Raw genomic sequence first — 14,407 nt, forward strand, 5'->3', positions numbered from 1 at the left:
GCAAAGTACCCATCACTCCCTGTCAGTGAGTCACAGGTGGCACTATTACGCTGTCTGAACAGCAATGGGAGTATCTTTAACAGGCAGTGGCACCTGCGTGACACCCGCTGCCAAAATGAACTGAGTCAGAGCCTTCTCAGTATTTAATCCTGCACCCAGAGCCACCTCTGAGTGGGTGACTCAACACAACCCTGCACCAGCAGGTCCTTTCTCACCGCCGTTTGTGTGCTAGCTCCATTCAGGGAGACTGACAGAGCTTATCATTTGGGGGGAAAAATCCCTTTATGTGGTTGGATGATACTTTGTGACACGACCGCAGATTTGAAGCGTGGAGAGGGTTTGATTGTGGTGTTCTGTAAAGCATTCACTTTTCGTTTAATCCTGACAGAGTTCATTTCCAGAAGTCAAGGAGCAATCGAAATGTACCTTATCAGAGCAAGATCTATCTCTGTCAGAGTCGATTTAACTTGTATGAGTAGTCTGTGTTTGGAGGAGAGCTAAAGCAGATTTGTGTCTCGGAGGGGTGTTGCTGGCTCCAGTCCTGCATCAGGCACAGCTGTTATTTCCCAGAAGGAGGTGCTTATCCTTGTTAATTCATCCCCTTTCACTGTGGTACTAATGTGTGTCAATGGGTTTAACCTTACCTTTACCTTAGGACTATTATATACAGTCACTCTTAGTTTCAGACCCACCTTGAATTTGTACTGGTATTAGGCTAACCTTATTAATGTTTTTGTCCTCAGTGTGACAGTGTGTAATTCAGTGTTACAGAACGTTAGTCAGACCAATCATGTTAGTGTGTTGCTAACATGAGGACAACATCTCGTGGAGCGGGAGGCTCACAGAGCTATTTTCTTGCATCGTGCCTGCCTTGGATTCATCGTGCTCTGTAAATCCACCATGATTAAAACACTCCGCGGCTGCTCTTAGCCGCGTAAGAGGCTGCCGGGTGTCTGCTCGCTCAGCCTGGCCGTCCATTAGCAGGGAAATCTGCGCTTCGTCTTCAGTAATCACAACTGACTGCTGGATTGATGAGAACGCACTTTGGCTCTTTAAATATTTATATCTGCACCTGAGGAGCATTGTGCTGGAGAAGGGAGAGAGAAAGAGGGAGAGAGGGAAAGAGAGAGAAAGAGGGAGGAGGTTAGCCTTGCTTGTGGGAATAACTGTGGCGTGATCTTTTTGTTCGGCTCTCCCGTTCTCTGCCCCTTCACTCTTCCTCTAACATATGAATGTCTGACTATTATTATTGTTATTATTATTTTAACAAACTTGTTTTGTGTGGGAGGGGGGGGGGGTGTTATGGCTGTGCTCCATTTATCCTCTCATCAAAAGGTATTTCACCACTTTGTTTATCTGCACGTCCTGCAAACCCTTCTCCTGACACACATCCTCTCTGACTCCCTCTCTGTCACGCCTAGCAACTTTCTGCTCTCCTCAGGCTTCTCTACTCCTTTCAACTCACTGTGTATGTACAGCTGCGCTCACATACACACACACACACACACACACACCACCTCACATTCACACACACACGCACAACACACACACACACACACTCACATTCACACTCTCACACACACACACTCACACACACACACACACACACACACACTCACGCACACACACACACACACACTCACGCACACACTCACACACACACACACACACACACACACACACACACGTACACACACACACACACACACACACACACAGACCCAAACACACACACACACACTCACACTCACACTCACACACACACACAGACAGACAGACACACACTCTCACACACACACACACACACACACACTCACACTCACACACACACACAGACAGATAGACACACACTCTCACACACACACACACACACACACTCACACACACAGACATTGCTGGTGATCCTTAATTGTTCAGGCTTCCAGCCTGGCCTCCACTGCGTGGCAGATTGCGTATAAAGTCACAGATTAGAGGTAAAAGCCAGCGCGGGGAGGTGTTTGTGTTTTGGCTCAGATTGGGTGATTTGATAGGCATATTTGATTAACAGCCACAGATGGGGAAGGCCAGGACATCCGCATGCCTCTCTCTTGGGGGAGAACAACAGAGCCGAAGACTGGATATTCCACACACACCCTGCACTTTAACTACATGCGTTCTCTCATTACGGTGTCTGTGCCGGACCTGCATCCAATTCATCGTTTGAAATATTTTAACATAGAATCGCTCGTGTGGATTCCAGGAACTTTCGGCTGAATGTTTCGCGAACCGAAACGTACATGTCAGGAGCACTGTGTCCTTAATAATGGTGACAATAGATATTTACTTTAAAACGATTGGCAAGTCCTCAGGAATTTCACTGGTGTCTGAAGGGCCACAGCGCTTCAAATTGCAATTTGATCGAAGTCGCACATGGTTTCACAAAGAACCAGAACGAGGGAAAATGTTGTTCGTGTTGTTCTTTGGGGTGAAAGATATCGTGTTTGATCAGCGGAGATTGAAACGGTTTTTTTGCATCCAGTGAAACAAAAGGCGGATGAGAGGAGCTGAATGGCTCGTCTGATATTCCTCACGAGCACAACGTCGTCTCACGCCGAGAACAGAAACAGAAATCAAGAGCAGAAATAGCAAAGGCTTCCTTTCACAGCTGGGATCGGAGATGAAGAATAATAAATGCCTTTTTCTATAAATAAGACCGAGACAACAAAAAAAAAAAAAACCCAGACAAACGCGAGGATCCGACAAAGACAAGGGAGCGTTAATATCCGCATTGTCTTTTACTTTTTTCTCCCTCTTTTCATCCTCCTTTTGTAAAAACCGTCGTTTGAGGCTCTAGAGGTCCCACTGCGTGGCCCACACAGCGCTCTGCAGCTGCGCTGGAGCAGCGCTCTGATACGGTCACACAGTACCCGCGATGGCCATGCGGTGCAGCGGTTCAGGGGACTGGGCTTCTAACGGAAAGGTTTTGCATTCCGTTTTTAGCTGGGGCTCTGGAAAAAACAATATCCGGCACCCACCTACACCCATAAAACCCAGAAATATACTAATGTTACTTGTTCAATCAAATGTACAAAGTGAAACTGTTCGATTGTGGTCAATGGCAGTATAAATTTCTGTCACATCCTCAATAAATGGCAAAGGTCCAGTAGAAGATAGAATACCTTGATATATTTTCATCTTTACCTACTTATTGATGATATATAATGTAATAGGTGTTACACCTTAAAAGGATATCTTACTACAGTGTACTTACATTGAATTCAGGACGGAGTGTAGCACAGTGGGTAAGGAACTGGACTTGTAACCGAAAGGTCGCAGGTTCGATTCCCGGGTAAGGACACTGCCGTTGTACCCTTGAGCTTGGTACTCAACCTGAACTGCTTCAGCTGAATATCCAGCTGTATAAATGGTTTCTATGAAAAAAAATCTATGTACGTTTTATTTACCGTACATACACACACATAGACACATGATGGCAGACATTGTGTTGCAGGCATACAATGACACACACAAGAGCACACATTGTATTCAGTACACCCACACACGCACACACACACCTTGACTCACCTGGATTCTTTGTCCTGAGTGTCTGAGTGTCTTCCTGCACTTCTTGTGCCTCCTCTGCTCCTGAGAAGCTTCTGTTTGTTAAAATCTGATGTAATTTTCAGAGCTGGATTTCCACAGTGACGGTATTATTCCCAAAGGGAGCGTGTCTGAGAACCAGAGTCAAAAAAATCAGTTCAAATGATGATTGACTTAACCATCCTGAGTCATAGCTTTGCAGAGCACCCAGTCCATAATGACTCACATGCCCTTACTGTAAGAACATAAAAGTCACGAGAGCGGTCCCAAACATCAGATCCACCATTTCAATTCCATTTTTAATTTTAAATTCATTAAATATCATTGAAAATTGTATTTTAAAAAAAAAATGTAATCTATCGACTGCAATTACAGATAAGCCGACTCTTTTCGTTTGAGGTTTCTCAATTCAGAAAGAAAGCGTTTGTATTTTCTTTCCTGCGCTGGCTGTAGAGTCAGTAATGTGCAGCGGGAGAGGAAGGGTGCTGAATGTCTGATAAGAGTGAGCGTTTCATACGTACCGTAGGAGATTGATGTCACTGCGACAGTGTGAGCTCGGGAAGCGCCGGGCAAACAGAGGGGTCTACTCCACACTTTTCACCTCATTATGGACTGCATGGTAAATGGACTGCATTTATATAGCGCTTTTATCCAAAGCGCTTTACAATTGATGCCTCTCATTCGCCAGAGCAGTTAGGGGTTAGGGGTTAGGTGTCTTTCTCAAGGACACTTCGACATGCCCAGGGCGGGGTTTGAACCGGCAACCCTCCGACTGCCAGACAATCGGCCTTACCTCCTGAGCTATGTCGCCCCTATTATACCTCTCCCGCCCAACAATTTACCCCGATAGAGCTCTACAGCCCCGCCCGTCTCTCCCCACTGCACCGCATTTTCACGGCATACCGCACGTGCCGTTTGGCGCGTACCTTTCTTAACCTCACGCCGCCCGTGCCGCTCGCCCGAAGGTGCTTTTCGGTTTTTTGCGGTTGTGTCGACAACCACGTTCCAGCCGTGCTTCCACCGCACAGGACACCAGCCGAGGACAGCAGCGATTCCCTCCAGCCAGACGGGCCTGCGAACAACGCCGCAGGGGCAGCATTAGGGACAAGGGACAGGGTGAGTGGGCTATGCTGATGCGCACCTGAGCTCTCGTTTGTCAGATGGCGGGGCGGAGAAAGGCCCTTTCGCGTGGCGAGATCCGCGGAGCTCCGCTGAGGGGCTAAATTGACACGTCTCGCAGCACGGTGACAAATCCTCGTCTGTCACACGCGTGCCATACTGATTCCAGATCTGTGCATCCATCTTTGACACCTCTGACACAGACCAGATGGGAGATGTCATAACTTTTCTTTTCTTCGGAAACACGCTGGGTGACAGCACAGAGTTATGCGGAGATGAGAATACGGTGGCCAGAGAGGAACACAATGGGTTGGGGGGGGGGAGGGTAAGGGGGGGGGAGAGACATGCGGGTCATGGTGGGAAAGCATATTTTTCTGTGGTTTTTCATTTCCAGTGATACTGGAGTACATTGATTTGTGTCATGCTTGAAATGAAATGTTGCCGTTCATACATTTAATTAAAATGAATATCACAACAACAGAACAACAAGGTCAACAACAGAATATTGGTCAAATGAATCCTTTCGCATCCCCGCTTGCCCAGAGAGCACTGCGGTGGGGCAATCTTAGGGACAGGAGAACAGTAGGAGTCAGAGGCAGTTATGGAAGGATGATCGCCCCAGGTGGAATTCGTTTTCAGTGAACTGAAAACTGCCGGCCTTAATTCATAAGAAATTCAGAAGAATTTTATTTGAGGTAAATAATTAGCTAATACAAATAGATAATTTTGCTTCTAAAACAAATTTTGGCTGGACAAAAGTAATGTCAACAATTATAAACAAACTCTAGATGTGCCCAGTCTAGCAAAATGTAAAAATGGGTCATTTGGAGGACTTGACCAATCTTAGGCCTAATTTATTTACGTCCTGGCTGGAGATCAGGCTGTCGGTGGGATTGGGCAGCATTTCCATCCTTTCTAGGGTAGCCATCTAGTGGCTAGTGGCCATCTAGTGGCTCCTCACTCCATGCTCCTCCAGGAGCACTTAAGGAACTGGAATGTCCTTAAAGACGGTGGATCGAGACTGATTTTCAGGTCATGCGAGGAGGGAGAAGACGAGGGCAGATGAAATAAGCAATTGGAATGAGCCCGTGGGCCCCATTTTCAAACAATACATCGCCCAATAGAGTACTCTCTCACAGAAACGTGATGTGTGTGTAAATGTAAATGCATTTTAAACAGGTTGAAACAGCAATTAAATGAGGTGATGTGCATGCACAGGTTTGACGAAGTCCGTGTTCACGGAGGAACAGATTTACCCCGTTACAACCACTATGAAAAAGTTTAATGGCCAGCTGAAGGCTGACGCAAAGCTAACTAAAGGCCTCTGTCTTCCTGTATTTCTGCTGTCCTTTCATCTGTGGGTCCCCATCCATTCTGGCCCCTGGCAGCTCCTGTGCTACTCTGCAAAGTGCCACGCGTTCCTCCGGTCTAACCTGATGACCTCATGCATCTTTCACAAACGCATGAAACAAATGACAGGTGTGTCCTTACACTTTGTGTTCTCTAATACCTGCTGGGAGCTCAAGACTCAGAGGAAGTACACATATAGCAACAGTGTGTGCTTCCTGTGAGACATTGCAAGTACACAGATCAGGAGAATGGTTTTTGTGTGCCTGAACTGAACACACACGCACGCACACACACACTCTGACAATGAAGGCTTTCTACATGTGGCATGAAGGGTAGGGAAATTTCTATTGCCCATATAGGGTATACCCGTGTGTTTTGTGAAGTAATTTCTGGCATAAGTTTGTGAAATGAAATGAGACAGGTCACTGTCACCAACAATTTACTGGATTGAATTTGATAGACAGTCAAATCAGGAAGTTCAAACAAACACAGGCTGAAATTGAACTAACATAATTACCGCCTCCCTTTTCACACACACACACGAGCACGTACACAAATCAGGTCTAAATCTGGCTACTACCGTTCCCGCTATTAGTAGAGGATGTAGTGGAGGAGGAGATGAAAATCCCTTACTGAAGTTCTGGAGACCTGGAGATCCCACTCTCAGTCACACCTGCCAGAGACAGGGACTAAATGTTTATCCAAAAACAAGGGGTCTCGGAAGTCCCACAGCTAAAGGATTAAACAGGATATTAATGAATAAGGATTAAATGGGGTATTAATGAATGAGGTTTAAACAGATATTGATGAATAATTATGAGAAACTCTGTCCCCAGCCTCCTCACCAGATGCCGTGCCATTTGTTCCACTCCAGAAACTTTTAAATTAAATTTCACAGGAACCTGCAGGGGGATTAATTTACCTGTGCACAATCTTGCACTGACACAACAGACACCATTCTCTCTTAGCAAGGCTAAAATTCACTACTGATCGTGTTCGAATATTACTATTTCGGGACTGCTCACAAACAGATAGTTTTTGCTCAAACGTTTACCAATTTGGGAATGTCAAAATTTACAATGCCTTCAGAAAGTATCGACCCTGTTTTTCACAACTTGCAGCACATGACATTTTTAATCAATTGAAATATGTTTCCCCGTTCATCAACATAATAGCTGAAATACACAATGCAAAAATATTTTAAACGAAACATTTTAATATTTCTTTTTCAAAAGCGAAAATCTTATATTGCTCACATGTAAAGGTATTCCCCCCACCTGAGATGATGCTTTGTAAACAGGCGTTTGGCAGGATTTACAGCTCTGAGTCTTCTTGGGTGCATCTGTACGACCTCTCTGCACATTCAGTAGATTTACCGCAGATCTTCGATGGGATTTAAGTCTGAGTTTCGGCTGGGCCGTTCCAGATGTTGTTTTAAAGCTATGCCTTCAGGGTTTTTGCTGCATGCTTTGTTCGTTGTCCTTTTGGAACGTGAATATCTGCCTTAAATGCAGAGCTCTTGTGGGCTGAAACAAGTTCTCCTCAAGGATTTACCTGCATTTGGCTCTGTACGCCCTGCTTGATGTTTGGTTTGGCTGGTGTTTGCGTTTAGTCTCATTGGACCACAAAATCATCGTCCAGATGTCTCACCATGAGTCAGGTGTGACTTAATGTTGGCCTTTCCAGTGTTCCGAACAAATCTGTGAAATGCTCCTTTCTGTACAGTTTTCTGTACGTGCCCATTTCAGCCAATGAGCTCTGGAAATCTCTTAATGTTCTATCTGGCCTCTTGGTAACCTCTCTGACAATTACCCCTCTAATCTGGTTGCATAATTTGGTAGGTATCTGATTGGGGGTATCTTGTTAGGGTAGAGTCATATTTTTCATTTTTTATCAGAATGCACTTAACAGGAGGAAAGTTTTCCAAACTTTATATAATTTGAAAACCTTTTCCAGGTTTCTGACAACCTAGTCCTAGGATTTTCACAGGCAGATCTTTGGACGTCACAAAAGCTTAACATATCTGATCTGCTGTTTCAGTTGAAACCTCAAAATTAATGATATTTTTCCCGCAATCCTGAAATTCGACTCAAGTGAATTCAAAATCAACATGGGTGGGCCTTGTTAACATATTTTGTGTGATCTCTCAAGAAAATGGAAAATACATGGTCCAATTTTGATTAATATTTAAGAGCAAATATTTATCAATTAAGTCCTTTTCTGGTTCTTCTTTTTTATATTATTCTGAAGACATCTAAATAATTTCATTTTGACATTATAGAGTTACCTATATGAGTTTTAAAAAAAAAAAAACTTTTTTTTGAAATTTAATTAGATTTTGCAACACAGCAAAACAAGAAATAATCAATGGAGTTGAGAACTTTGTGATGGCACAATATCACTGTTTTAGACTATCATAAGAGAGGAAATTAAGACTGGTTTCCGTGGTTATTCAACTTACTGTTTAACATTTCCCGATGGATTGGGGTATGATTTCACTGAGTTGGAGCAGACATTCAATGCCATTATGTAATTAGTATGGTTGCAATATTGATTTGGTCCCTTTGTAATTAGAGTGGTTGTAGTTGTGATTTACCCCTTTAGAAATGAGCATAAGGACTAATCCCTTTAGTAATTAGAATGGTTAATTATTTAATAACTAGTCCTGTGTTCTCTTCCTGTTCTTAACATTCACAATAGCCCTGTGCACTTCCGACAAGCTCACAAGACAGTCAAACAAAAACAAGAACAGGGTACAGACAGATTTTAAACGCAGTAAAACAGGCTAGGAGAGCTGACCTGATAGGAGCTGCAGGATGAGTCCTGTTAAGACGCTGTTCTAGCGCATAGATTAGCCTCACGGTTTGGTATTGAATGTGGACCATGTCAGTGCTGACTGGTTCTAGCAACAGGGCAAGGCACGGCTGCTGGCTCTAGCTTTGCCTAGGGACTGGAGGGTCTCAGACAGATGATACTGCCAGGATGATACTGTCTCATCACTCACCAGTGACCCCTGCTGGTTGATCGGGGACCCGCATATCTGCCTGCTAAGTTGGGCAAGAGTCGTCTTCCAACTCGTGTCAGTATGAGCCCGACTTGCAAAGTGTGGTATGATATGAAACAGCAGCTGACATCACATGCTTCATCAAATCAAGCGCACAGTATGCGGTAATGACTGCTGAAAAAATATGATTTTAGGCATTCGAGATTGAGGAGAGAAATGGGATTAAAAGCTTAAAAGAAGTCACCTGGATGAATTGCCTGTAGGATGCATTACAACAGCCTACTCAGCTTTAAAAGGAGTAAATCTCATGGAGTTGTACTGCCCCCTAGTGAGCAGTATGAGTTAAGGCTGGTCTTCTGAGTGCATCTACATTTGAAATACTCAGAACATATTAGAAACAGGATTTAGCATATTTACTTGTTGGTGGTGAGAATTTTAAATTGATTTGAGTAGAAAAAAGTACATAAAAGCTTGCTTATATTTTGCCCTTGTAAGCAATTGTCTTAGGTGTTTTGAGAGATTTCTATTGAAATGTTCTTCTCATGAGCATCAGCCACATTTTATGTGAATGTTTACTCAATAATTATGTAATGTTAGGGTTTTTAAATCAATACGAGAAATTATATTTATGTAGTCACAGTCTTACTTGTGCATTTTTCAGAAACTTTTTAACTCTTGTGTTGCCCTCGGGGTCAAAAATGACCGGATCCTGAGTTTAACAGCAGTGCATGCAACTTTAAGACTTTTCCCAGAGCGACCCATTGGAAAAAGTTAAAAGTTATATTTTATAAAAATGGTACACCATTGGGGTACAAAAGATAATCTTATGAATCTTTTTCAACCATTCAGTTACGAAATCAGAAGCTAAAGAAGTTAAGCACCACACACCTATTACAGCAAGAATGTGTGTTGTGTAATAAAAACAAGTGGTGTAGACTGAAGAAATAACATCTCTCTGGACTGTAAAATAAGAAATAATATTCAGTTCAACAAAAAATTCAATGAAGAGGCTTTATCACAGGGGTTCTGGCAAAGGTGAGTCATATTTGGCCCTGTACAAATAGGGTGCATGCATAATATTGAGACAGATGGTTTGTAATGACGGCATTGATATGTGTATAGTATATATACAGTAAGCACCATAATGTTTGGGACAGAGCCATATGTTTTCTTGATTTAGCTTTGTATTCCATAATTTTAGATTTATAATCTAACAATTTGTGTGTGTTTTTTAAAGTGCAGATTCTCAACTTTTATAAAAAGGTATTTTAAAACATTTTGGTTTCCCCATGTGGAAATAACAGCACGTTTTATACATTGCTTCTTATACATTGCTTCTTACCTGGCCATCCTGTTTCTACAGCTGACAGGTGGATTGCATCCTGCAGTGTAGCATGTGTAGCTCTGTTTATTAAGTATTCTGTAGACAGCAGTTACTGTCACAACCACATCTGCCTCCCCAAGAGTGTTTCTGGTTGTTTTTTTATTATGGTGAGAACTCTTCGGTCATAAACTGTACTGCCGTCCAAAGGCTAACCGCAGTAACTACATTTTGGTCGAAATTGAGTTATAACTAAAAATGAACTTCTTGATATCTGTTTTATCTTGTGACAAAGTTTCAGAGTTAAATTTTGCTTTGTTTTAGAGAAAAAACGGTATAAAAATTGCAGTAACTACAAAACCCGACTCAAAACCATGGCAGACCGCAGTAAGTGAAGTTACTGCGGTCTGCTTTGGGATTCTACCGGCCGATTTTGCGATCTACCCATCTAAGTTACCTCACGCGACTGCTTTGGGATTCTACCACCAGCCGATTTCACCCATCTAACCTCACACAACAAAGCTGTTTAAGATGGCACTATCCAGCGGAAAGAGGATAGTGGAACTGGTGTTGAAAAGAAAATACCCAGGTAGGCTAAGTAACGATGACATTAAGCGTTGAGAAACTAGCAATCACATTATAAAACACCTGTCAGCCTCGCTATATATGCTGACTGACAGGCGATGTTTAGTTAGCTAGCGTTATCTTACCTGCTCCCTGTAGCTGTAACATTATCATCTGTAACTTCACATCATCGCCGATGCCATGTCATGCACTTAAAGATTGTTTACAATCTAGCCTACGCATTGTAGGAATACGAGTGCGGAGAAAGAAGCGCATGTATCCGCAAATAATATAGATTAAAAATGTGCACAATTTCGTACTGCAAATGAAAATAAATGTAGGCTATAAGGCCTAGGCTACTCGCTAAAACTGCCTATTTGGGGAGAGCTGGCTATATATGATAGTATTGAGTAGCCTATTTTGTGGATTAATTGTATTGATACTAAGGAAAATCAGGGAAGTTTCTGCCACTGCTTAGTGATTAAAACGGATTTTTCTAAATCGCATTTATCATTTAATCTCCCTAACACAATGCGAAGAAGCTGTCTGTCACTTTCCAATTGATTAGTCAGATCGTTTGCATGCTTGTTAATCACTGAAAATTAATTAAAACAGTTTGAGATCAATTAGTTTAAAGGAAAGTTTTGCGCTCCACCAAAACACGCCGCTGTTTAAAACATGTAATATAATGAACACATTGTACTGTGATTCAGTGTAGCCTTGTATTTATTCATTGTGTTAAATAGTAAAGACAAGGATAATGAAAATTATTAATGTGATTGTCATCAAGGCAACAACAGTGGTGGTGATGACAACGATGATGAAATTGAAGATGATGATGCAAAGTTTAATTGATAGGAAAATAATTATCTAGATAGGTGAATAAGTAAAAAAGTGAAATGAAATGATATTAAGACTAAACGTCTAAAATTCTCAATTTGTCCAGACTTAATTAAACATGCACAAATCCATAAGTAGAGTTGTTAAATAGCCTACTGTTAAATACAATTATAACAAAATCAGTGTCAAAATAGTTTTTGTTCACTGACAACACAATATAAAAGCTGAGAACATTGTAGTTACTGCACTTTGCTTTTGCATTGCTCTTAGAACCATTTAAGGCAATGCAAAGGCAAAGTGCAGTAACTACATTTTTGGGGTTAAAGGTCAAATCAGCCATCATGGTTTTTGGGCATAAAATTTACCTCATGAATACATGTACAATTAGTGCAATATCACTGATATACCTATAACACATTTGGCTGGCCAGTTAAAATACTTAAAGCCATTTTTCTCAGTTTTACCCTTTGCGTAGTTACTGCAGTTAGGCTTTGTAGGGCAATATAGCCTTATGTATTTTTCTGATTTTCCACTGACATATTTCTTCCAAAAAAGTCTTCAAACACATTGTTGCTCATTTATTTCACCGGGGTTGTTCAATAAAGATGATTTCCCATGCATTGGAATTAATGAATTGCATTTTTAAAAATTTAGCATTATTTTCACATTTTGGACATAAGCCTATAGCCTTATGTATTTTTCTGATTTTCCACTGACATATATTTCTTCCAAAAAAGTCTTCAAACACATTGTTACTCATTTATTTCACCGGGGTTGTTCAATAAAGATGATTTCCTATTGATCAAATCAATTAATTGCATTTTTACATTATTGCATTATTTTCACATTTTGGACATAAGCCTATAGCCTTATGTATTTTTCTGATTTTCCACTGACATATATTTCTTCCAAAAAGTCTTCAAACACATTGTTGCTCATTTATTTCACGTGGTTGTTCAATAAAGGTGATTTCCATGCATTGGAATTAATAATTGCATTTTTAATTTATGCATTATTTTCACATTTTGGACATAAGCCTATAGCCTTATGTATTTTTCTGATTTTCCACTGACATATATTTCTTCCAAAAAAGTCTTCAAACACATTGTTGCTCATTTATTTCACGTGGTTGTTCAATAAAGATGATTTCCATGCATGAATCAATTAATTGCATTTTTAATTTATGCATTATTTTCACATTTTGGACATAAGCCTATAGCCTTATGTATTTTTCTGATTTTCCACTGACATATATTTCTCCAAAAAAGTCTTCAAACACATTGTTGCTCATTTATTTCACCGTGGTTGTTCAATAAAGTGATTTCCATGCATGGAATAATAATTGCATTTTTAAATTTTGCATTATTTTCACATTTTGGACATAAGCCTATAGCCTTATGTATTTTTCTGATTTTCCACTGACATATTTTCTTCCAAAAAAGTCTTCAAACACATTGTTGCTCATTTATTTCACCGGGGTTGTTCAATAAAGATGATTTCCATGCATTGGAATAATAATTGCATTTTTAAAATTTTGCATTATTTTCACATTTTGGACATAAGCCTATAGCCTTATGTATTTTTCTGATTTTCCACTGACATATTTTCTTCCAAAAAAGTCTTCAAACACATTGTTACTCATTTATTTCACGGGGTTGTTCAATAAAGATGATTTCCCATGCATTGGAATTAATGAATTGCATTTTTTAATTTATTGCATTTTTTTCACATTTTGGACATAAGCCTATAGCCTTATGTATTTTTCTGATTTTCCACTGACATATTTCTTCCAAAAAAGTCTTCAAACACATTGTTGCTCATTTATTTCACCGTGGTTGTTCAATAAAGATGATTTCCCATGCATTGGAATTAATGAATTGCTTTTTAAAAGATTTAGCATTATTTTCACATTTTGGACATAAGCCTATAGCCTTATGTATTTTTCTGATTTTCCACTGACATATATTTCTTCCAAAAAAGTCTTGAAACACATTGTTGCTCATTTATTTCACCGGGGTTGTTCAATAAAGATGATTTCCATGCGTTGGAATCAATTAATTGCATTTTTTAATTTATTGCATTATTTTCACATTTTGGACATAAGCCTATAGCCTTATGTATTTTTCTGATTTTCCACTGACACTGATTTTTCTCCAGAAAAGTCTTCAAACACATTGTTGCTCATTTATTTCACCCGGGTTGTTCAATAAAGATGATTTCCCATGCATTGGAATTAATGAATTGCATTTTTAAAAATTTAGCATTATTTTCACATTTTGGACATAAGCCTATAGCCTTATGTATTTTTCTGATTTTCCACTGACATATATTTCTTCCAAAAAAGTCTTCAAACACATTGTTACTCATTTATTTCACCGGGTTGTTCAATAAATGATTTCCATTGATCCAAATCAATTAATTGCATTTTTAATTTTTGCATTATTTTCACATTTTGGACATAAGCCTATAGCCTTATGTATTTTTTGATTTTCCACTGACAATATTTCTTCCAAAAAAGTCTTCAAACACATTGTTGCTCATTTATTTCACTGGGTTGTTCAATAAAGATGATTTCCCATGCATTGGAATTAATTAATTGCATTTTTAAAATTTAGCATTATTTTCACATT

This window comes from Anguilla rostrata, chromosome 15 (genome assembly GCF_018555375.3).
Source record: "Anguilla rostrata isolate EN2019 chromosome 15, ASM1855537v3, whole genome shotgun sequence".
Classification (NCBI taxonomy): Eukaryota; Metazoa; Chordata; class Actinopteri; order Anguilliformes; family Anguillidae; genus Anguilla; species Anguilla rostrata.